The 23,698-nt window shown below is 40.9% G+C and overlaps 1 protein-coding gene across 2 annotated transcripts in view; it reads right to left on the minus strand.

The window, feature by feature from the left end:
• The window catches only part of TBL1XR1 (transducin (beta)-like 1 X-linked receptor 1), a 63,480-nt gene extending 56,849 nt beyond the window's left edge, over window positions 1–6,631 (minus strand). Inside the window, exon 1 of one of the 2 annotated variants that reach the window (XM_014938835.1) lies at window positions 6,541–6,631. The gene's annotated coding sequence lies outside the window, so the exon portion shown is untranslated. The remainder of the gene's footprint in view (window positions 1–6,540) is intronic. The other variant, XM_014938836.1, reaches the window with a different exon arrangement.
• Between the last annotated feature and the right edge of the window lie 17,067 nt (window positions 6,632–23,698).

A 23,698-nucleotide genomic window follows, 5' to 3' on the forward strand; every position in this document is an offset into this window, starting at 1 on the left:
TTGTTTTGTTCTTTAAACAGATGACAAACACCTGAACACAATGATAAAACAATAAAGCATTTTTAAAACACACACAGACCATAATAAAGTATGGCCCACCTACAGCCAAAAGAAATTAAACGAAAGGGGGAAAATTCATGAATATCATTAATGAGGACAAATATTCCAACTACAGCTCACGTCTGACGTCAATACTCTCCAACTTGTGTGAATATTAAATTCAGGGATGTCGATCCTACATCTGTATGTCAAATATCAACCCCAGGGGGATTCAGATCTCTTGTCTTGAAGAGATTTTTATATATGTTCATTAAATCACAGCAAGACCATCACACGTGACCTTCATTTCCAAACACGGGTGCACTAAGCCAGCGACCACAATCTTTAGTGCTATTTCCTTGGTGAACTAGAGAATTGGCATGGAAGGAAAGGCTTTTAGATCTGGCAGCCGTGTTGGTGGCCACGCAGACAGGGGTTCCCTGCTCTTTGGTGGGCAGCAGGGCTCAGTTTCTCCCAAAAACCAGAAATCAGTCTATTCAGTATCATTCCCCCCCTGCCCCAACCTACAGACTTCCTGTTGTTCTGCAGCAACACTTGTGAACTCACAGCATCGACTAAGGGTAGCTTTTACTTTTGTTGACTTGAACTGGTATCAACTTTCTGTTGGCAACAAGGAAACCAGGATGGAGACCTGATTGTGGAAGTGACACATGAACATGATCCACTGAGAAATAAGCCACTGAGAAATGCTCTTCTCGGGAAGTTAACGCTCACATGGGTGGCCACAAAAGAGCCCGTCCTTTGGTTTTCTCTACAGCATCCTACTTCATGTACATATTTTTTAAAATATTCAAACTGTCAAGAACATTTAAAAGCCGTATTTCTAATTGTTTCATATAATAGAGTGGGGAAAGGGTCATTTCAGGTCACACCAACTTCACCAGGGGCACATGGCAGTGAACCCACAGCAGAAATATAAAATCTCCCTCTCCTCTAAAGCAGATGGCACGCTGAGCAAGGAAGATATAATCCAGTGCTAGCTGCACTTCTGCTGCTCCTGTTAACTATTGAACTAAAACCAGTATAAAATGGTAAAGACAGAAAACCCAATGCTGGCTGCACTTCTACTGATCTATTAACTATTGAACTAAAACCAGTATAAAATGGTAAAGACAGAAAAACCCGAGGTGGGGAGATGAAGGAGGAGGAAGACGACGAGGAAAAAAAACCACAGATTAAAAAAGCTGTAACCTAAACCAACCCATTGCAACAGAAACAGCCTCTTTTCAGGTCCATTTAAGATTTAAACCATGGGAATGGCAATAGGCAAAGAACAGCAAGGGCCCTCACCCCGTCCTCCCAGTTTGAGGAACTGGCCCCATTCCCTTTGCTCCTGTGACTGCACTGGGCACCTGCCAGGGGCTGCATCTCCCGGCTGCTTCGATAATTACTTATTTATGACTCTGCCGAGAATTCTGAGTCAAAGCTCATTTCTGAACAGTAAAACGCTTAGAGACACCAGCAGAGAGAGTTCTCTGGCAAACGCTGCTTCAAAATAGAGCCACCACTTCTTACATTTTTTTAAGGACAGCAGTTTCAGTTGATTCATTCAGTAGCAAACTTGAGCTAATGGTAGAAAAAGGAGACAAGGGATGTTTTCCCTCTGAATCAGAAAGGAATCTTATTAGTGTGTGTACTTGCTTTCTGTAAAAAAACTCCAGAAAATTAAAAAACCCTTCCAAAAATGGATCAGAATGCAGTAGTACAGAATTTTTTTAACGCTTATCACAGTATGCACCCCACCACACCACACAGTTTTTCTTCTGTATCATATTATTAGCACTTCCTCTTCAACACACATACCACCAGATCAGCTAATTCACCGTGATCCAATAAACAGAATTTATGGATGAACACTCTGAAATATCACTGTTCAGCTGTAACAAATTATTGGACAAAATATATTGCACTTCACCTTCCTTCATTGATAACAGCTCCTGTTGATTTTAGAAGGAGCAGAAGAGTCCAAAAGTTCATGTTGTCACTTAGGCTATTTCAGAAACTGCCAGACATGGATCTATTTATTTTATTTTTTTCAGTTTTAAAGCTGTACTCCATAAACCAACAGCCTCAACAATAAATTTCACGAGTGCTTTCAGGCCCTACCGGTGAAAACACTTTCAAGCTTGGTTAGCTTTATGCAGCAGAGTCCTCCTTATTTATATCCTGAAAGAACTATTCCTACACTTGAAGATACAGGGACAAACACGTGTGTGTATTTGAAGAATAAGGGCGTTCGTCTTGCAGGGTTATTTATTTTGAAACAAAAATTCATGTCGCTTGCAGCCAACATCTGAAGTGCTGCCAAGTTTCATAAACTCTTGAAAGCAGGGGTCCCTGTTCTCAGGGTAATGAAAACCAACCTTCAGCTCTACCATCTCTCAAAGGTCTGCCCACCTGCAGATAGTCTTTTGTACACATTTAATAGTTGTAAGATGACATTCGGCTCCTGTTGAAACAAAGTCAATTTTGCAATTTCCATTCAAACCCTGGAGCCAGCAGCATGGACCTCCAGTCGTCCTTGGCGGGTACTGACAGAGGTAGGGCTTCCTCACCAAACCCAGCTCCTCCAGTTCTGGGTGCAGGCTCCTGCCCTCTCACTTGCTGGTCTTCCTCTGCATGAAACCAGTTTGACATAATGGACTGGCAGAATATTAACCCAGCAGATAGATCACAATTTAGACGATCAGCATTGAAGTTGTGGAAGCCCCATCCCTGGAGATGTTCAAGGCCAGGTTGGACAGGGCTTTGAGCAACCTGCTCTAGTGGGAGGTGTCCCTGACCACGGCAGGGGGTTGGAACTGGATGATCTTTTAAGTCCCTTCCAACCCAAACCATTCCATGGGTTTAGCTGTTGTGGAACAGCTATATTCATTTATTCCTCCAGCTGTCTTCTGAGCAGTGGTAAAGGCGCAGGATGACACTACAAAAGGCACCACAAAGGGGTCTGAAGAAAAAGTCTTGTGGAAATTTTTGTAGACATCTTCCATTCTCTTCACTGAATGCCTTTTTCTTTGGAGTGACTTATTCATCCTTCCCAGGTCCTCCAACCATTCCTGCCATTCCTGGGCTAAATCTGCTGGGCAGATAATCACGTTGAGGTGTTGCACCCACAGAACCTCCAAGAAGCTCATTGCCTGCAGAGCTGTTCTCCTGGAAGAGGTCTCTTACATGTACAAGCAGTTGATGTAACACCTAACGGGTGGGTTACACCTTCAAAGCACAGCATGACATATCCACCTAGAAGTAGACAGCATTGAAAAGAATGGATTTAAAACACCTACTTTGTACTTCCCTCAGGAGACTGAGGATGTAACTGTTGATGACCCCGCTTTCCTGGAGACGAAGTAACTCTGTGCTCACTGCCTGTCCTCAGCCTTCGCCTGCATCTGCTTGTAGTAAATGATAAAACCCTCTATTCTCATCCACGGAGACCTTTTTAACTGATCAGTGAGTTGATCTTTGTCAAACTAACCATGGAGTAAGAGGTGGAGCCGAGAACCCGTGCAGAGTGTTTTTCAAGACATCTCTCAGAAGGCCACCTCTCGTTACGATTCTCCTGTAGCCCTTTTGGGTTACTTCCTGAGAAATTAAAACCATCACAGCAAGCTGCTGCGTGACAGTCACCAACTGGTACTTCCCAGCTTTCTCTAAGTTCCTGGGCTTTGCACACTCCTTTTTAAATATGTAAATATATACATAGAGAGATAAATGCACACTCAAGCACACTCATATAGAGCCACACATATTTATACACACACACACAGAGCCCTGCTTCACCAACTGGCAGAAAACAGGCAGTTTTACTTCTAAAACTGGCAGGAGAAGCCTTGCAAATTCTGTTGAAAATCCCTCTCCGAGAAGCTGCCTGTTCCAACACATAACAAGAAAATTAATTTGCTAAAACCTTTGTGGAAAACCTGATGTGATTTTCTTGCTTCGGCCAAAGGTCCAGGACTTTTGATTTTTATTTCCAACACATTCATAGGTCCTTGTGACCGTGGTTTAAGTACCCAGTTATCAGCCTCTAAATGAACCCTTGAAATCCCAGAAAAAGTAGCATTATACACTAATTCTCCCTCACTTAACAGGCCTTTTTTGTTAAGCCTTTGCATATCTTTCCTTTGGGATTCTGGGGAACATTACAGGTGTCCGGAAAAATGGGAAGGAGAACTTACATCAACTGAACAGAGCCATGCTCTCTTCTAGCAGGCTGTATCACAGTTTAATTCTTAAAAAAATAAAAATTGCCAACAATTCCAGTGTTTTTAAGGAGTAACTGACATTTTACCCTATTTAAGTATCATTCAACATAACATATTGATGCAAAAAATAAATATCTTTTAATTACCTTTAAAATAGAAAGGCAGAGAAAGTGTAACTTCTGTGGGTTTGTTTTTGTTTTTTTTTTTAATTGAGTACTAAGATATGGAGCTGACAATCATGACTATAAAAGCTGATCAACAATGCCAGTATCATTTCTCAAGGATTCTCTCTGATTGAAATATCTGTATCAGACATAGGGGAGCCAAGTTAAACCAAGTCCTGTTCAGGAAAACATCACAAACTGCTTTTTTAAGGTCCACCCTCTGGCCCATACTTTGTCTACAAACATCAGACAGAAAAACAACCTAATAAAACCCGCTATAAGTCTTTTTTACTATAAACCTGATTAAGTTATGATTACTTTTGAGATGATGAAGAACATGTCTAGCTTGTCTCTTAAATCTACATTCAAACTGTTTCAAAGTTAATTAAGAGATGAGGAACTGTTTAGAAATCTCTAGAATAATAAAATGTAACAACTTATAGCCCAAAAGCAGCCCTTAAAGAAAAGAGTGGGGAGTATTTCACTTTGCTACAAGTAACAGTTGAGTATGTTTTACGATCGCTGTAACAACTAGCACGCCCTTGAGACCCTGCAATTCTGAATTTCTAATATAATTTGTAGGGGGAAAATTAGGACAAAATGCAGCAACATTTCAAGTACAGTCTCTCAGTATTTTAAAATTTTATGAAGTATAAGGACTAGGTTAATATGGAATGAGTCACGTTTTTAAGAGAAGCAGTAATACAGACCTGTATTTCAAATCATAACTAAACCCATGCTCAACTAATACAAAATAAAGAGAAATCAGAGTAGCTTTTTGTTGGAAAAAGGTCAATAACAACAATGAAAATGCAAAAAAAAACCCAGAAAAGGCTGAAAGTGCTGCTAGTTCCAGTTTGGGAACGTGAAAAGACCAGGGTAAGCGACCAGCTAAAAATCACACCTTCTCACACAACGAATCCCTTCCCACCAGCTGAAATTCATCCCAAATCAACAGAAACTTTAGACATATCAACTCAGGCTATTAAATGACATACACATTTGGTGCAGATCTTCTGATCTCAGAGTTGTATTTGCTTTATTTTGTGCAAAATATACGTTGCATTATAGTTCAGTTCCATGACGTCTTCAAGAGTCACCAGAATTACTACATTTCAAAGTCACACCCAAGCAGACTCCTTGGATTGTCATTTTTTGCTCACGGGGCAAAGCCTGTGGAGTTGCAAAGGTATAAGAGAAGCTAGAATTCATTTACATAATCTTTGGATCCACACTCATGCACAAACCAATGGTATCCAGCTCATCTCTCAGATTCCAAATGGAGTTTTCAAAGCCAGTCCTTCGAAATATTATCCCTTTACTCCTGCCCCAAACACAAGGATCTAGAGATTCTTGAAATACAAAACTCAGGCCGGCACTTTATGTATTTATTTCTTAAGGCCAATGCTGCAATTACCAATTCTCACAGCACACCTCAACTGTGACAACACAAGACACCAAAACCGCTTAATTTGATCAAAGCTGGAGCAGTAAATTCCAGTCCAGACCTCGCCTCTGCCTTCCATCTGGCACAACTCTCAGGAAGCAGAAATAAACCATAAAGACAGCCCACAAATACAAACTTCCAATATTCTGTAACCTTAACATTCCAGAGATGGAATAAGATCACATCAACCAAGCTCCTTTCTATCGGAGCTAAGATTTTATCTTCACTAGTCTCGTGCTGCCAAACACACTAAAGCAAAATACACCTGGCACTGCATAATTATATTATTTCTTTTAATAGGAGAAGCTGTTAGTACTGAAACAAACTGCAGGAAGCACCCAAGTGGGGGCAACAGAGCACTCGGCTCGGCTACGGCTTGCCCCAAACCAGGCTTTTGGCCAAAATTTTGAGGAAGCAAAACCAGTCACCAACAGGATGAGCTGTTGTTATTCTCAAATCACACTTCTCGCTTCCAAATGAACACGCTGTCCCGTTTTCCACAGGGCAAAATCCAGGTACAATTGCAATATTTTTGTCAAACAGAATAATGGTCTATTTCTTTCTTTAAAAATTGAAATAATCCATTAAAGAGTGGTTATTCTAAAAAATAGTATTTGCAATACAAGGAACCACATCGCCTTTAGCTGGTTAAAAAGGAACTTACCATTGGCAGTGCATTGATATGCGGAAGTTTTCCTCACAGGTGCCTCTTGCCACAGAAGGGTGATGCTGAGAAGGAAATAAAAAGACAGAGAAGGAAACATTAATATTTATGATTTTGAATTACCACTTAACACAATAAAATGTTATCAAGTGTGGGCCTTTGTGGCTCTCACAGCCTTTTCTGTCAGAGGAATTGAGCGATTTCCACCGAATTTGTGCACAGTGCACGGTCCCTTTGGCTTTGAAAATAGAGATGGGAGTTTGGATCTATCTGTCGCTACCCACATCACCTCATCCACTCCCAAAACGCTGACTTTTGAACAAATAAGCCCAGCAAATGAATACTTGTACCATCACACCTCCAGACAGTCGCACCCATTCAGCGGGAGCGTACGACAAACAAAACAACTTGTGTATAAAAATCCTGATGTCTGGGTTTTGCTCTCCAGAAAAGGCTTTGGGAAGTTAATTGGGTAAAGAAGGCAGTTTACAGTATCTTCTGCACACACCAAATTCCCTTCTGGAAATAAACCTCAGCTACCAACTTCTAAACACTCTGAAAAGCCCCAAATTAAAAAAAAAAAACCAACATTCCCGTGGTATGACTTCCAAAATGGCTATATCCACTGAAAAAAAAAACAGTAAAAAAAAAAATAGAAAAGAAATCTGTTTTCCTAGCAGATACAGCACTAAATAACTCCATTTATGTACACAGGTGTGCCCATGCATCCAAATAGCACAAACTCCTGCAGTGACCTCAGTAATTAAAAGAAACCACCCCAGCTCATACTACTTGATGGCTGCATTTGGCAACGTGGATGTAATAAAGATCTTCCTGGTGTAATATTCAAGAGAAATCTTTCCCATCTTCAAAAACCAAATAAAAACTAAATAAAAATAAAAAAAATTCACGTTCTCCTACATTTTAGTAATTTTCCTTACATATCAATAGCAATTTTCTGCATCTAATAATAAAATAGTTAAGTATAAACACGATCAAAAAAAATTCACGTTCTCCTACATTTTAGTAATTTTCCTTACATACCAATAGCAATTTTCTGCATCTAATAATAAAATAGTTAAGTATAAGCAAACACATTTTGATGTCTGTGTTAACTCCATCCCCTGTATTATCCATTTTTATTCAGTAATGACAAACAATTTTTATTCCCACCAATATCCCCGAGTGGTTGCTCTCCATACAAATACTTGCCAGACTCCTCTTCTTGTTAGGAAATAATCTCATCGCCCACTCAACTCAACAAGAAGGGAAGGGGACAGATGGACATGAGTGACTAATAAACTATTATCCAACTATTTTTAGATTAAACTATGTACAAAGCATCTGTAAACTGGGTTCAGAAAACTTTTGCTGGGAGTAAAGAATAACTACAGTTTTCGGGGCTCATGATCAACACAACGTTCTCATGTGCAATTTTCAAGCTCAACCTGTAGGATGGGGTGGATCAAGAAAAGTGTGGCCAATAGGTCGAGGTCATCCTGCCCCTCTGCTCTGCCCTGGGGAGGCCCCATCTGGAGCACTGGGTCCAGTTCTGGGCTCCCCAGTTCCAAAAGGACAGGGAACTGCTGGAGAGGGGACAGCAGAGGACCACAGAGATGATGAAGGGCCTGGAGCATCTCTCTTACAAGGAAAGGCTGAGGGGAATTGGGTCTTTTTAGTCTGGAGAAAAGAAGACTGAAGGGGGATCTGATCAACACCTATAAATACTTAAAGGGTGGGTGTCAAGAGGATGGGGCCAGTCTTTTTCCAGTGGTGCCCAGGGACAGGACAAGAGGAAATGGGCACAAACTTGAACATAAGAAGTTCCATCTAAACATGAGGAGGAACTTCTTCACTTTGAGGGTGGCAGAGCCCTGGAAGAGGCTGCCCAGGGAGGTGGTGGAGTCTCCTTCTCTGGAGACATTCAAACCCACCTGGACACGTTCCTGTGGGACCTGCTCTGGGTGGCCCTGCTCTGGCAGGGGGTTGGACTGGATGATCTCCAGAGGTCCCTTCCAACCCCACAGCATTCTGTGAAATGGTTTATTTGAAGCCATTTGCGGACCCAGATGAAAAAAGGGCTGGAACAGTTGGGTTTATTTTATTCTTAGAAGATGCCACCACCCCACTGAGGCGGGCAGAAAGGCAACCTTGGGAGTGCAAGAGGCGCTGCAGAGGATGCTGAAGAATGCAGGAATGCCAGGAATTGGAAGAATTTGCAAACAAGCTCTTGTTCCCTTGCTCAGTTGTACTGATGCCGCAGAAATGATGTAAATAGGCTGAGGAAAACTCCACTCCTCCAGCCCCACGGTTTGCCTTTGCCCAGCTAAGTTTGTTTTTCCACAGCCGGAGTCACAGACCAGCAGAGAAAAGCTTTATCACCTTGCTCGACAGATCCTGTACACAAACATCACTTGCTTATAATGAGAATTTTCCTTAAAACCAGAACACACCAACCGAGCAGTATTTGTGTTCTCCTTTTAAGAAGAGAATAAATCATTATAAAAGCCGTGCGCGGAGGAAGGCAGGGGAGGGCTCTGCTGCCCTGGTCTGAGCACGCCGCTGGCTTTGGGTTATTTCATTGGGGAAGGAACAGGGCAAACATAAATAAAAGGATGATTGCACAAACATAAACCATTTTCTTCAATGAAAAAAAAGGCTTTCTTCTGTAGACACTGCCCAAACTGTCTCCTTCCAACACCCCTTTGCCCTTGTGCAATCTTCCGAGTGCTGTCCTTATGGTCGAAGCCAGAGAAGGAAACCTTTCTGTCTGATCCGTGGAAGAGGCTTCTTGTCCTCTGCTTTCTATCTGCAACAGGGCAGTGACACGGAAAGAAGCTGGAAGCAAAGACTCAAGAGAGCAGAGAATGAGAAAAGAAAGGGTTCACTGACTCCGCTTCATTCCTCACTCATGTTAATTGGTTGGAGGCTCCAGTTTGAAATAAGAGCGCTCGAAATGACACGTAAACATTTAGAGAACTCGGCGATGTCCTTCTTCAGAATGAAGTACTGAGCACAAACGCCTCAGCAGCAGCTGTTTTCTTTCCAAATTTACCCTATTGGATTTTGCCATTTTGGCACATACCTTGAAACAATGCAGGGGACAGCTATAATTTATTGATTTTAGCCTCTCTCTCACCTTCATATACCTTAAACCATTGACCAGGTGTAACAGCTACACTACGTAACACTTAAAAATAATCCACCAGCTGCCCTTGAAGTTGATAAAGTACAACTGGGGGATGTACAGTAGCTTGTGAGTTTGGATCCGTCATCTCAGAAGGGCTGGAGGTTCACCACAGACTGATGACTAACACCTTCCTTCAGCATCAACTGGTGAAGCATCAACACTGCTCCCCTCCACTTCAAAAGAAATGAGATTTTGCTGCGTGGGAAGCGAGCTGCTCCCAGCCAGTGCTCACCAGCTTTGCCCATCCTAGGTTTTTCTGCACAAGAATGACCCACCTGATGAGTCCCCCCCCACGACATTGTCACCAAATGCTCTGTACAATGCCCAACATCATCTCCTTGGGACAGCAGCACCTGAAGACATGAACTCTTGAGACCTTCTCCCAAGTAACAAGTGATAGGACAAGAGGAAACACCAGGGGAGGTTTAGATTGGATATTAGAAAAAATTTCTTCACTGAAAGAGCTATTAAGCATTGAAACAGGCTGCCCAGATACGTGGTGGAGTCACCATCCCTGGAGGTATTTAAAGGCCAGGCAGACGTGATGGTGAGGGACATGGTTTAGTGGTGGTTTAGTCAGTGTTTGGTTGATGGTTGGACTTGATGATCTTAAAAGGTCCCTTCCAACCTGGACAATTCTATGGGAAGTGGTTGAGTCACCATCCCTGGAGGTATTTGAAAGCTGGGCAGACGTGGTGCTGGGGGACATGGTTTAGTGATGGTTTTTGTCAGCGTTGGGTTGATGGTTGGAGTTGATGATCTGAAAGGCCCCTTCCAACCGAGACAATTCTATGACTCTCCAATTCTAAAAAGGCCCAGGCAAGCAGGTTGCACCAGACAGGCAATTCCCAGCTGCAGTGCCAAAACCAACATCCTGAAACAGCTACACCAAAAAAAGCAAACACCCATCCACGCTGCAGAACAGATTGGGAGGCTGGTATCAATCGAGTAATAATTGTGTGGCACCAAGACGAAACCACAGATAAACCCACCCGTGGCACCACAGAGCAACAGGTCTGCTTACAGACAGCAGGGATGTACACTAACATTATTCCCTATCTGTTTCCAAACATAATCAATTCAAAACAAGGATTCCTCTAGAAGCTATTTACAAAAATGTTTAACCATTTTCTTCCAGAAATGCCACCATTTAAGCTGTTTTCTCCTACCCATCCCATTATAGAAGGAATTACCCTGGGTTTGTGCTAGGGCTAAAACAACATTTTCTGCATGAGCTTTGAGTTCCTCATGTGAACTTGTGCTCTCGTGTTCCTTCTTCTAATCCTCTTAGGATCACACTGCTTATACTGCTTTCTGAGATTTTGGTGCTATTTAAGCTCTAACAACAAATTTAGTCATTAGATGTTGTGCTTTGTGAATTACAAAAGCCTTTTAAGGACACAGTATCTTTTCTCCTAAATTCTCTTGCTTTTATCTGGATTCAGTATCTGGAAAGACTGTCCCAATCGAATCAGAATTAAAAGTAACTAAATCCTGGATATTCCCCTCAGTAACTAGGCAGTAAAACGCATCAGACAATAGTCTTAAAAGCCTAAATTGAAAACTAATCACTCCATTGAATCTTTCCTTTCATTTGGTTAATAGGCCTATACAAAAACTAGCAGTGATTCTACCGCCGCTGTGCTTGGAACATAAACAGAGAAAAAGTTATTTCTTTTAATCACAGTTCCACAGCCACGTATGGCAATTATTTTTTTTTAACAATTCAGCAGTTCTACAATAACATGCACTTTTCAGATCTAACAGAGGAGCTGAACTGAGATAAATACCCATTCAAAAAATTCAAGAGAACAAATATGTATGGGGAGGGGAGGAGGAAGGGGGGGCCAAAATCAGGACCACACGCCATCTACCGCCGCTGTGCTTGGAACATAAACAGAGAAAAAGTTATTTCTTTTAATCACAGTTCCACAGCCACGTATGGCAATTATTTTTTTTTAACAATTCAGCAGTTCTACAATAACATGCACTTTTCAGATCTAACAGAGGAGCTGAACTGAGATAAATACCCATTCAAAAAATTCAAGAGAACAAATATGTATGGGGAGGGGAGGAGGAAGGGGGGGCCAAAATCAGGACCACACGCCAGACAGCATTACCAATTGTCATTACCTGCAAACATTAGGGGGGGGGAGGAGAAAGGGGGGGCCAAAATCAGGACCACACGCCAGACAGCATTACCAATTGTCATTACCTGCAATTAGCTGTTAGCAACAGTCTCTAGTGACAATATGACACGTGCAAACTGCATCAGCATTCCACTGGGCACAGCACTGGAGTGTACTGGGATGGAGGGGGATCACCAAATGTTCTACAAGAACCCTCAACACCCAAAGCATCCGAGACCTGCCCAGAGACACATCCGTGTCTATTCCTACGCTCTGGCTGAAATGGCTTTTCTCTGTCAATGGGAAACCTTTTATTTCCTGATCTTTGTTCTACCTTTAGGCCTTGATTATGTCAGAAATACAGAAAAACCCGACACAAGCTGACTTTCTGGCCGTTTGAAAGAAGAAAAGCTTCACATCTACATTCATATCACACAGAAGTCGCACAACTTTCCACCCTTCAGAAATGCTCTTTCATATACCATATCCATATGTCTACGGATGAATCAACTATTGAAAAAAAAAAATATATTAAAAAACCAGGATATCTGAGGGAATAAAGAATAAGAACCAGGTAAGCAGACTCCACTGTTGGATACAGGAACCACTCTTCAAACGTGCACAGAAAAGGGATTCCTTGGGCAATGGGAAGCACAGGAAAAGTCAGACCAGAGCACAAGAAAACTGCAGATAACTTGTATATGCAAGTTTAAACACCAATTGCCATAAAAGTCAAAAATTGAGGCAGTCACAGAAGATAACTTATAGTCCCCTGAAAGGAAAGGAAGTTAAATTGCTGGAGAGGAAACCATCTTCTATTAACAACACCTAACGGCCAGGGTCAGTACCCATCAGTGGGTACCGCTGGGGAGGAGGGGGGGCGAGTCGTGCTGCCCCAACAGTTCACTTGCAAGGCATTTATCTGGAATTTATTACTGAGTAACCCAATTCACACAAGCTGAAAGTTAAAAGATCCGAGAAAATGAAGTTAAATCCAGTCTAGACTGGGAAAGAGTATAAATAGTTATTACTCAAAGAGCTGAGCGTTACGGGAAGGGACTTTGGTCTCTAGAGGAGTCACAAAATCCCACTTCTGCTACATCTAGGATGGGGGCCCACCTACCTATCCAAATTAAAGGCAGTATCTAATTTGTGTTGCTTGTTTGCTTTCTGAAAATAGTGGACATAATGACTGGCAACAGATTGATAATAATAGCAGCATATAACACTGATAAATATTTTTTGTGCGTTTATTCTCGAACTGAGTTTTAGATTTAAATTCATCGCTGCAACATTAATCAGAGAAAAGACTGAGAATAATAACCCATCAAACTGAGTGCTCTCAGCAGACTCACCTCAAAACAGAAGGTAAAACACAAAATAATTTTCTTTGTGTAAAAAAAAAAAACCCACCTAAATCTGATGGGTAGCATTTAGAGGCTACTCTGTTAATGCTCTGTAAGTTTGTTACATATTTTAAATACATACCCAAAGACACAAACAAAATATACCACTTTAAAAAAGACTAAATCAGAATATTTTTTTTTTCCAGAGCCATATTTCTCGTGACACTAATTCAGCCTGCCCTAACCAGATCAGGTCAGCCATGGAGCTCAGAGACAAACCTTCCCTTTACCACGTGAAGCCCACGAGCCTTTCCAGCTCCCACTTGTGACAACAGGGCCATGTGTTTGGGGGAAACTGGGAGGTGCAAGGTCACCAGGACTTTAAAACTGGGCTGCAATTTAGGGGCATGGAACAAAGATCAAACTGCTTCCCTGGAAAAAATACCTATTTCCTTGGGAAAAATATCTTCTCCTCCCTTTCCCCGCTTCTTCTACCAGTGTCTGCCTTGTCTGTGTTCTTAAGATACTCAGAACAAGATGTCCCTCTGCTTTGGGACTGAGGGTGGCCTTGCAGAAGAACCCATCTAGATTATGGCAAGCGTCAGAAATCGTTAACAGTGGGGCAAAAGCCCAACTGTACATATTTCTTTAAAGAGCTTATTTTATTGAATTCATTAAAATTCTGTCTCCAATGCGCCACGCTCCAGGAGATGGGATACATGTTTTAAGTAGACATCACATTTGGAACTGGGCTCAAAATGTTTAAAATGAGGAGATCTCAAAAAAATAACAAGAGCACATGACAATATTGTGTTATTTTCAACCCTTAATGAACGTAACCACCACCCAAGCCCTGTCTGTGTTTCCCTCAGTATCGGTACCATGATCACCCTTATTTTTGGGAAAATCAGGAAGTCAAAAAGGGCATTTTTTTAGATTAAAAGCTTGATTTGCATTTTAGTTGAGCCAAACCAACGAGCTGCAGAGGACATTCACACCATGCAGCAGGACTTGGGTTCTGCTGCAAGACATGGCCTTTGACTTCAACGGGCTCAAGAAGTCCTACCGTGGCCACTGACCCTGACCCAGAGTTGTTGAAGTTGTGGCTCTCCTCCGACCTAAGAACACTCTAGGAAGGCTGGTTGCCCTCCGTCAGCCTTCTGCAGGAGCATCTTACAGGATATTTGCCCTCAAAGAAAATATTGGGTTTATAAAACAGATGTATAAGCAAAACGTTCTAAAAATCCACATTGGTTGTTGTATCAGGAATGTAAAAGTAAAAGCACAGTCTGAAGAATTGGGATCCAAGAATTCTTTTCCTATAGCACTCAAAATTACGAGTTACTTTTAATACCCGTTACCACTTAAAAATCCGTAGGTAGAAAAAAGTTCTTCTGAAAACTTATAATCATACCAGAGGTCAGAAGTAAAGGTTGTGGTGGAGCTTGGGCTCATATACTCCAGGTGTTCCTGGAATGCAGCTCCCCTAAAAGAAGGTGTTTATAATGAGTTCCAGATTCTTCCTAATATTATTACAATTTTGTGCAAAGCCAGAGAAAAACGTAAGCCTCTCACACTGCCAAAAAGAAGGTAACACTGCCTGCCCTGAAATCACCCGTTAAATGCATAAAAGAACAATTATTTTTTCCAAAAATACTGCGTATCAAAAGCTGCTGCACTTCTGCTTAACAGTCCTCTCTCACTTCCCCAGGAATTTTTCAAAACCGAGTGACATTTGGTGCATAATGTACCAGTGCAGTAGATTCATGGAATTGTCTGGATTGGAAGGCACCTTTCAGATCATCATGTCCAAACATCAACCCAACACTGGCAAAAACCACCACTAAACCATATCTCTAAGCACCACGTCTGCCCAGCTTTTAAATACTTCCAGGGATGGTGACTCAACCCCTTCCCTGGGCAGCCCATTCCAATCCTTAATAACCCTTTCAGTGTCAAAATTCTTCCTAATATCCAGTCTGAACCTCCCCTGGCACCACTTGAGGCTGCAGCAGCACCACCTTCCTATAAAAATTCTGTTTCTTTCACACAAATAACCTACAGATTAATCTCTTTCTGTACAGGTAAACCCTGCGATGAAGCAACAGTTCAAAGTTGCCCAAAACCAAGGAACACACAAGGAATTTTCCCTTTTTCCAATCTCCACACCCTACCACCAGCAGACAATATCATCTTTTCTCCAGACCCTCCTGCTTCTGCCCTTTCCGTGCTCCCATCATTTCTCTGATGAGGTTAATTTTGTGGTGTCATAGGAGGGCTTTGACCCACAAGGAGTTAAAACCTACCTGGAGGTAGGTTTCTCCAGCCATCCCTGCTTCACACCACAGCTACTGAACCCTGACAAACTGCAGAGCAGGGTAGAAGAAAAAAGGCTGTTCCTCTCCATCCCTGCAGAAGGGGCTAAAAACTCCAAGGGCAGAGGGACAGCAAGGTCCCAAATAAGCTGCTTCTTGTCCCTAAGAGCTCCGAGGGTGCTGCTCACCTGAAGGCTTTGCTTTGGTTTTATTCTCAAGCCACAGCCGACCCACAATTGCTTGAGGAAACCTCCAAACCCCACATACACCCACTCCTGGTTGGGTGCTCTTGCCCCTTCCTTTCCCCCCCAAAATGGAAATTAATGGTTTTCTACCGCTCAGCTCCTGAAACATCTCATGGCAGGGTCAGAAAAGGTCAGAACTGGCTCAAGAAAGGAAGAGGGAATGGCAAGAAATGCAGGAAAAGCACTGCCCTAAAGTTCCATCATCAAAATCCACCTTTGATTCCATGGCATGGATGACAACAGGGATCCCAGCACAAAGATCTCACAGCAAACATGGAATGATGTACAAAGTAACATGAGTCACACCAGGAACAACACAAGCACTAACTGTATAAAATGTATATACATTATTCTCTTGTCTTTTCAAACCATTTAGACACCAGAGCTGAGAAACTACATTTTTCTGTCACGCTGATTGAACAGGGAAATAATTGCATCGTTATTAGACTTACACCTGGATTAAGAGACACCAAAACCTGTTCCAAAGAATAAGCAGCCTACGGTACAGATAAACAGAGCAAAATATTTACTTTAGTAGTATGGTCAAGGAGAACAGCATTTATTAAACAAATGGATTGAAATCATTAATCAACGGCAGCATTATATTAATCGAATCAGGCCACTTGTTCTTCACTTTTTTTTCTTTAAAACAACTGGACCTAACCACGATCAAGGAAAACAAATATATTTGATTCATTCCTCTAAAACAACGGGACCTAACCACGATCAAGGAAAACAAATATATTTGATTCATCAATGACAGCAGATTCAAAGGATTTGATGAGCATCAGGAAATGAAGCCACAGGAGAGAGGTCTCGCATAAAGATCGTCACTGGGCTGTGATTAATTGATAACAACCTCACAGCTCCCTTATTCAAGTCTGCTGTAAGTAGTGAAGTGGGGCTATATGTATGCAGTTAAACTATTAAAATATATACCTCCTGCCCCAGGTGGTCTGTTCTGAAATAAATATAAAAAAAGCTTTTCCTAAAAATCACTGCTCATTAACATTTCAATTACGTTGGGCTTTCCTACTGTAGGAAAAGGTTTTTCCTTATCGCAAATGGGTGCAAAAAAACCCAAGCAAACTTCATTTGTTGCCAAAATGAGGGAAGCCAGTATTTTTGTTTCATTGGACACAGTTTCTGTTGAATTTCCTGGGGTCACTGCAGCCGGATACATCCATTTATAGCCCCTTTGAACTAAGGCATTACAGGTACAGAGCAGCCCATCGCAGGTGTGTAGGCTACAAAGTGTGATTAACCTGTTACGTCGCTTTGCAAACAGTTTAAAAAATGTGAAAAAAGCTTGCTAGTGTTAATTCCCCAGCACATTTTATTTTCCTTTAGACAAGAGAAAAGATTACATCCAAACCAAATTGCATGAGACCGGGATGAGAGCTGAAGAAGTGGTCACACCGGGGCAGGGCAAAGGGGTCCCCGGCCCATCACCCCCTTCCCAGAGGTGACCCCAAGGCAGATGCCCCAAAGGAAGAGTGAAAACAGCACCAACGTGATCTAATCCCCTAAATAATCTCCTCGTCTCCAGCTGTTTTCAACTGGGATGACTTTTCAGAGCACAGTTTGTTTGATTTCTGTGTATTTAGTAACCTCAAAGAAATTATCTGCCATTACCATTTTCGGTCCCATAGACACCTAGCATCTCCCTCTTCTTGTAAGGAGTTTTACAAGTCTGTTCCCTGAAGAATAGCTTGTGTTTTTCTTTACAATTTTATATACCTGCCTCTTTTATTTGCTTAACTGGACATTCCTATAAGAGAAAAGAAACCTCTCACCCCTATTCACCCCTCCCTATGGCTCTCGTGACTCCACAGAACCCCCATATAGCCCACTCCCATGTTTTAACCAGTTAAACTGGTAAACCAGTTGCTGCAGGAACAGCTTCCTGGGCTCTGCATTACATTCTGATATGACATCTGTACACCTGGCATAGGATTAACTGAAATCTTTGCATTTCCAAACCCCCTGCCCTTTCAGATCTTTCTAGCCTTTCCATCTTGTAGTCAGAAATGCAGATCCACTTCTTTGGACCCCTCACAGAGCACCCAAAAAAACACGAAAGCAAAGCACCAAACACATTGTTATTGAAGGTGTTCATCTATAAAAGTGCTCATCTAGGGATGTGAGGTGGGGAATTGAGCATCTAACATGGTAAATGTTAAAATAATGCCATTACATTTCAAGACTTGTTTTTCAAAGAGCATCGGCCAATACGTGCTCCTCAGCATAAGCTCCCACCTACAACAGAACTCAGTTTCTTACATATTAGTTTTTAATTCAGGAAGCTATTAACTTCTAAAGCTTATCTCTCTGGCAATCTGACTAATACTTTTCTCAGTGTCTCACCTTTCCATTCTTATTTTCCTTTCTGCTCCTCAGCAGAGCTCCCTGTAAACAGGGTTAAGAACACCTTGTTTTCTCTGTAATGGGTACATCCTAATACTAACTGTAAAGGACGTGCCAATGCCATCAAGAATGACTTGAACTTCAGTTTTCCTGAAGAACTGACACTAAAATTCACCACCTTGAGAAGCATCCCCCCGCAAAAAAATGAGTTTTGTCACGCACATTATTTATCATTTTCAAAATCAATATAAAAATGAAACTAGTTATTACCCTCAGCATCAAATGTCTTTTTAATCTCGGTGAACAAGTCTACCTGGTATCTCTAAAAGTTGTTTGTGGACTAGGTCTCAGGTCCAGGTAAGGAACATCTCCAACCAGGAGAAGAGACACAGAGATTTAACAGGAGCAAAAGTCAAAGGCAAGAAAAGATCTAGGATTTAGGGGAAAAAAAAAAAAAAAAAAAATCTACTGAAGATGGTGTAACCGGTAACACATTTAAATAACCAGGAACAACCTCTCCAAAACAAAATCATGCAGTGGAATAATAGTTATAAGAAACAGCCTATTTTAAGCACTGGAAGGAGCAATTCTGCCTAAGGAGACATCTAGTGTATAGCGTTTGATCTCACAGGGCTTTTCCCTTTCTTTACTTTTTGATTCTTATCTTGGTTGTTTCACAGCAGGAATTTAAACTTGGCCGAGCTGCGCATCCTGCAAATCTCGCTCTTCAAACTGGAATGGGCTGAAGGCAGGATTTCACCATTTGGGAATTCCATTGACAGAACTCTGCCTCCGCCGCTGCCTGCAGAATTCTCCACACTGCCATCAGGAATTCATGAAAACGGTGGGTTTACGCCTTATTTTTATTTTTTTAAGTCAACTCACATTTATCGCTGTGATCTACTCGACTGATCACACAAAGTAATAAAGCCTCGAGTTCTCTAGTCTTGGTTTTGGGGGAAAAAAAAATAATCTTTAATCTATGAACTTGTTAAAGATAGAAAATTTACCCACACCTTAATTTTAAGATATGCTAGATAGATATCATCACTGAAACGACTTGCTCCTTACATGTTTTTTGCTGCTCTTGTATATATTTACTAAAGCATCCACAGACCAGCCTGGTTCTGATTTAAAAAAAAAAAAAAAGCGCTGAATGCCTATCAATTTTTAAAAATTAAAACAACAAAGAAAACCTTCATTTTAGAAAGAAGAAAAAAAGCGCTGAATGCCTATAAATTTTTAAAAATTAAAACAACAAAGAAAACTATGCTTCTATTTCCAGTTTGAAAATACAGAAATTTAGTTCTTTTTCTTGATGAAGGACGCATTGGAGGCCTGTGCATTTTGCCCCTTTCTTTTATGGCAATGCTAACAGATGCTCCTGAACCAAGGAAACAACTGACAAATGCTCAAGAGAGAAATCTCTCACACACACACACACACGTTTGTCAAAAATCCTCCACCTCGCAGAAGTATTTCCCCTCGGTGTCAGACACGTCAAATATTGGGCTCTGGTTCATCTCCAAACAGATATTATTTTAGTCGCACCTAGTCAAGGGTTTTTCTTGCCTATTTTTTTTTCCTAAAGCATGTTTTTCTGCCAGGCTTTTCAAAGTCAGCGGCAGGACTTGAAAATGGAACAATATGATGTATTCAGCACTATCGAATAGATATGTGGAACCTATAGATGTAATAAATGCATAGAACTCAACAGCCCAGTAATGATGTATCTTCCATCAGCCCACAAGTAATAACGACCCAGGTTTACAAGCTGCTGCACTTCAGAAGAGACTGTTTACCAGACCAGATAAAAACAAGGTTATATATATTTTTTTGTTGTTGTTGTTGTTGCCCGACACTGTATAGCTGCAATCATTTATCAGACTTTTTGTCTTGTGTCTTATCATTCTTATCACTGCCCGAAGAACAAGCAAAATCTTGGGATTACAAAAATGTCTCAAACACTAGCACTTCTGACCCATTTAACACATAGCCATTTTTTATTTTTTTATTTTTTTTTATGCCAACTTTATCCAGAAATAGATCCATTTGCCATATTCCCACAGGAATACTGCTACTAGACTGATTTTGACACCTTTTCAGAGAAGTCTCATTTGACCCCCTCGGACTGCACACCACAGACACACTGACCCTCCCACGACAACAGAAAGGATGCTATTTTGACATTTTTAGACTAAACAAGCCAAGTTTAAGAGCAATTAGCACTATTTGTTCTTTCGTCAAGTTCAGATAATTCCCTTGTGGCATTTTTAACTAAATAATTTCTTCATGCAATGATTCAGAAAACAATATTAGTTTTATCTTTTTGTTCCTAATAATATGGCCCTGTAAAGTAGTAAAAATAAATACGAAACTATATTAATTTTTTTTCTGCATACAAAGAGTTAATTTTTATTACTTCAGTGCATAAAGACTTTACTACAAAATTCCAAGTCACTCAGACAATTGTCAGTTGTCAAAATGGCACACGCCAAAGACTCAACCCAAGTTGTGAAGATACTGCCTCTATGGACCGTCCCAGAACACACTGTACACTCACAAACTGTAAGATAAAGAAAAACGTGAATTCTATTGTGTAATGAAATGCAGTATATGCACAGAAACGGTGAGAAATGGAAATAAAAAGAGGTTTTCTTCTTGGTTTGCCATTTCAGCTTAGGGATTCAGCTTTCCGCTTTAGGTAGTACCTAACAAAATTACCAATAGGGCAATTTGATTTCCCAGGAAAGTCTCCATGTAAAAATCTCTCACGTGACACAATTTAGAAAAAGAGAGAGGTATCTGCAAAATATTAAAGGCAACATTTGCATTGTGTTTGATTACCAAAACAGAAAGATACTACTGAGGATCCAAATAGTCTGCTCATCCTTAGTTACCAGAAGACTTGACCTGCTGAGGTCATTTCAGCAGTGGTATCCGAGGCACTCCACCCAAACCCTCCTGGGGGCTTTGGGGTTTTGTCTGTTCTAAATTAACCATGTCTCACCCCTAACAATGAATTAACAATGATACAAATCGAATTAACAATGATATAAATCAAATACAAAGGAGAGACATTTCCTTCTAACAGATAACTATGAATTAACAATGATATAAATCAAATATAAAGGAGAGACATTTCCTTCTAACAGATAACTGCAGCACTGTCTTTGCTATTGCCCCATCAACTGAACAAAATTCCCTCTGGCAAAGGAAAGGTAGAGGCACTGCCTGAGATCAGCAGCTGAGTTATTCGTGGCCAGAGAGACCCAAAAAAGCCAGAATTCAGGCACGGTGAACTTAATAATTCTGGTAAAGATACAGAGCAGAGCAAAGATAAAGAGCAAACTTAAAAACTCTGGTAAAGATACAGAGCATAGAAACTTTCACAGAGCAGAGCAAAGATAAAGATACAGAGCTAACTTAAAAGCTCTGGTAAAGATACAGAGCATAGAAACTTTCCTGATATCAATATTAATTATGTTTGGAATTAACAAAGATTAAAATAGAAACCCTACAGATACCACACAATAAATTTTAAACCCCACTGCTAATTATTTTAACCAACAAAAATAAATGATGGTGCCTAAAGAGAACTGGAGCCCAATACCTGTGGCTCCTGCCCAGTACCGCCGTCTCACCAGGGAACCACGGCATGAGGGGAGCAGAAAAAGAGGGAACATCACAGAAGCATTTCTGTTTGTTCTTTTTTTTCCCATCTCTGCCAAAAATTTCTATTAGAGAAAAAAAAAAAAAAAAGCATGTGTGTTTTGACAACAGAACCCTGCTGCAGCATCTTTGGTATGTGCGCAGATACCACACAATAAATTTTAAACCCCACTGCTAATTATTTTAACCAACAAAAATAAATGATGGTGCCTAAAGAGAACTGGAGCCCAATACCTGTGGCTCCTGCCCAGTACCGCTGTCTCGCCAGGGAACCACGGCATTAGGGGAGCATAAAAAGAGGGAACATCACAGAAGCATTTCTGTTTGTTCTTTTTTTTTCCCATCTCTGCCAAAAATTTCTATTAGAGAAAAAAAAAAAAAAAGCATGTGTGTTTTGACAACAGAACCCTGCTGCAGCATCTTTGGTATGTGCACTTACTATTACTCCCTTAAGAAAACAAAGCTTTTGCAGAGATGCAGTTTGTCTTGGACCATATAATTTTAAGGTTGAGATTAAGAGATGCTGGTCGATATCAACCAGATCTGAGAAAGAGAGACTTTCATAAATTTCCCTGATGCCCTGAAACCAGCTGGAGAGGGTGCACAGGCTCTGACACGCGCCACGGTTCTTGTAAAAGACTCTTGAGGGAAAGGCTGCATCCAGTCACACAGGAGGTCCTTTAAGCATAGGAAAACCTTCAAAATTCAGGAATACAACCTCAATTTACAGGAAGTCACACATCACTGTTGCCACTTTCCATAGCATAACTGATGGCAGCCAAAAATAAGCCACCACCCCTCTCTCACACATCTTTGAAGCACAATGATGGTCAAAATACAACCCAGTATCAAACCATTTACACTGTCACACACAGCACTCACATTTATCATTTTACTAAAAATGTATTAAAAGTGTTAAGTAGTAAGCTTTTAGAGTGGCACAGAAATTATTTTTAATACCCCCAACTAGTCTGTATTGAACCAGCTTCAGTACTTTGAGTGTACTCTGTATATTCAGGGATGAGAAGTTTATCTGCCAATTATAAGAGGACAAACCCCCACTAACTCTGAAAATACAAAATCAGTTCATTTCACTACTTACAAAATAGTACTTTTTCCCTAGTTTTAATGCAAAAGTTTTCGTAAAATGTCCCTTTATCCAGTACACTGCAACAGTAAAAAAAAGTGAAGATTTTGTGCATTAGATACCCGCTTTCACCTAAAGAAACATGCTATTCATCAACTTGCAACCTAAGAGGTCATGAAAACTTAAATAATCTGTATAAATGAAGACTAAGTCACATGCTTTAACAAAAGCAGAGCAAAGCAGTAAATCAGCCCGAGCAGCAAAACACAGACCAGTTTTACTACAACTCAATACTAGTAGCAAATCAAACATTTTCATAGATCGCAGCACAGTTATTTTCTTGACAAGGTTTGATTTCTCTAAATTCAAAACAAAATTACAATCAATTACTTCAAACAAGGGCTCCTGCGCGTTGATTAAATTGTTTTCACTTTGATCCACCCTGGGCCTAGCAGAGATTTCTTCTAGTACTAAGTAGTCAAAGGTGTAAATTGAGGCTTGAAAGACCTCCGTAAAGCAACATCTATAATACGCCTTGATATTCGAAGAGCGATCCAATACTTTCAAAAGAAAAAGGTTTTAAATAGGGGAGCAAAGGCAGGCAGCAAGAGGAAACCTCTGGTTTTGGATGCCAGTCATGGAGAAGACATACCCATGTCCTCAGGGGGCTGGTGCTCCTTCAGAATTAAAAAAACGAGCACCCAAATGCTCGAGGAAGTCCAACTACTCTGTTACTCTGAGAAAGAAGGGTAGAATAAGAGGGCAATTAACACACACACTTGCCTGTCTTAATTGTATCTGCAATTA

The sequence above is a fragment of the Calidris pugnax genome, unplaced genomic scaffold (genome assembly GCF_001431845.1).
Source record: "Calidris pugnax isolate Ruff unplaced genomic scaffold, ASM143184v1 scaffold52, whole genome shotgun sequence".
NCBI lineage: Eukaryota > Metazoa > Chordata > Aves > Charadriiformes > Scolopacidae > Calidris > Calidris pugnax.